At 51.5% G+C, this 2,198-nt stretch overlaps 1 pseudogene; it reads left to right on the top strand.

Moving 5' to 3' along the window:
- Window positions 1-564: 564 nt before the first annotated feature.
- On the top strand, window positions 565-1,618 carry LOC111533093 (annotated as a pseudogene).
- Window positions 1,619-2,198: the final 580 nt, after the last annotated feature.

Genomic DNA, 2,198 nt, shown 5'->3' with positions numbered 1-2,198 from the left:
TTTTCATGCTTCTCTTTCTGTTTATCTGATGCAAGGAACATGCTCTGGTGATGGTGGTGAGGGAGGAATGAGGATAGACATAGACACTCCTATGTCAGAAACATGCTTCTTTGTTACTGGGTTATGACTCTGTCTTCCCGGGGACAGGCCCCCAGCCTGCCTACATTTGCAGACAGAGTGACATGTGGGGATAACAGTTTGTCCCCATGACTTTTCTTCACTCACTCCCCTGCTGTTGGTAGAACTCAGTTGAAGGGAGACTTTATGGCATTGATGCTGCCATTTTGAAACCTGGAGGAGGGAAAGGTGCAAGGGACTATCACCTGCGGCATAAGGTGCAGCTTGTGTTGGTTTTGGTGTTTTTGTCCATCATATTCATATATTTCAAAACATTTTCTCCTCCTGACTTGCAGGTCAGTGAGGCTGCAGGGAAGCCTCATCCTTTCTCAGAATGGCCCTACTTGCCTGATCTCATGGCTGGCCCTTCAGGATCACTGATGGGCTGCCAGCTGCCTCCTCCACCTGGGTGTCATCTGGGAACTCAACCACTCCCTCCATCTGAAGGTTTTATGGGACCTCCTCCACTGGAGTGTCCTCTGGGAACTCAACCACCTCCACTCGACTGTCCTCTGGGAACTCAGCCACGTCCTGCACTAGAGAGTCCCCTAAAAACTCAACCACCTCCTCCACTCGAGTGTTCTCCGGGCCCTCATCCAGCTCCTGCAGCTGTCTGTCCTCCAGGACCTCATCCACCTGCTGCAGTTGCCTGTCTTTCCGGATCTCATCCACCACCTGCGGCTGTCAATCCTCCAGGACCTCAATCACCTGCTGCACCTGTTGGTCCTCTGGGACCTCATTGACCTGTGGCATGCATCTATCCTTCGGGACTTAATCCACCACCTGCAGCTGTCAGTCCTCCGGAACCTCATCCACCTCCTGCAGTTGTTGGTCCTCTGGGACCTCATCCACTCCCTGTAGCTGTAGGTCTTCTGGGACCTCACCCACCTCCTGCAGCTGGTGGTCATCTCGGACCTCATCCACCTCCTACAGCTGTAGGTCTTCTGGGACCTTATCCACCTCCTGCAGCTGTTGGTCCTCCAGGATCTCATCTACCTCCTGGACTTGTAAGTCTTCTGGGACCTCATCAACATGCTACATGTGTCTGTCTTCCGGGAACTCATCCACCTCCAGCAGCTCTTGGTCCTCCCAGACCTCATCCACGTCCAGCATGTGTCTTCCCTCCAGGACCTCATCCATCTTTTGTAGCTGCCTTCCTCTGGGACATCATTCACCTTTTTGTTCTGTGAGGCCTCTGGGACCTCCGACTACGTCTCCACTTAGTAACCTCTGGATCCTCAGCCACCCCTTCTGGGTGGCGTCTGGCCCCTCAATAACCACCTTCACATGAATCTCCTCAGCTGCTTCAATAATCTCCACTTGTGGCCCCTGGGACTTCAGCCACCTTCTCCACCAGGGTCTCCTGTAGTACATCTGCTACCTTCTCTACTTGGCTGACCTCTGCTATCTGAACCGACTCCTCCAGGACCTCAACCAGCTTCCCTACCCATTGTGGCCTCGACCACCACCTCCACATGTACTACTTGGTATGTTTATCTGAACAGTATGAACTGAGTTGCAAAATAGATTCATCTTTCCTTTTTTGAATGAATAGAAATGTCACAGATTGTACTGCAGGACTTTACAATACGAGGATAGCACGTGCTGAGGATGTGGTCACTTTGCTCAAGTTTCTGAGACTACAAGTCAGTTGCATTATTTCCTCATTATGAGCAGGTATCTTCTGTAGATAAGGAAAGAGTTTTTTTTCATTTTGGAGGGTTGGGGCAAAGTCTTGCTCTGTCACCCAGGCTGGAGTGCAGGGGTACACTCCTGGCTCACTGCAACCGCTGCCTCCAGGGCTCAGGTGATCCTTCCACTTCTGCCTCCAGAGTAGCTGGGACTACAGGTGTGCAACACCATGCTTGGCTATTTTTTTTTCCCTACTTTTTGTAGAGACTGTGTTTTGCCATCTTGCTCAGGCTGGTCTCAAGCTCCTGGAGCCATGCCATCTGCCCACTTCGGCCTCCCAAAGTGCTGAGATTACAAGTGTGAGCCACTGTGCCCAGCCATAGATTGTTTATAGAAGCTAGAAACACCAGTTTTACAGGTGTGTATGGAACCTGGGCCATATGGCCAGC

The sequence above is a fragment of the Piliocolobus tephrosceles genome, unplaced genomic scaffold, assembly GCF_002776525.5.
Source record: "Piliocolobus tephrosceles isolate RC106 unplaced genomic scaffold, ASM277652v3 unscaffolded_32877, whole genome shotgun sequence".
Lineage (NCBI taxonomy): Eukaryota > Metazoa > Chordata > Mammalia > Primates > Cercopithecidae > Piliocolobus > Piliocolobus tephrosceles.
The sequence above is the reverse complement of the archived record's forward strand: the minus strand, read 5'-3'. Positions and strand labels throughout refer to the sequence as shown.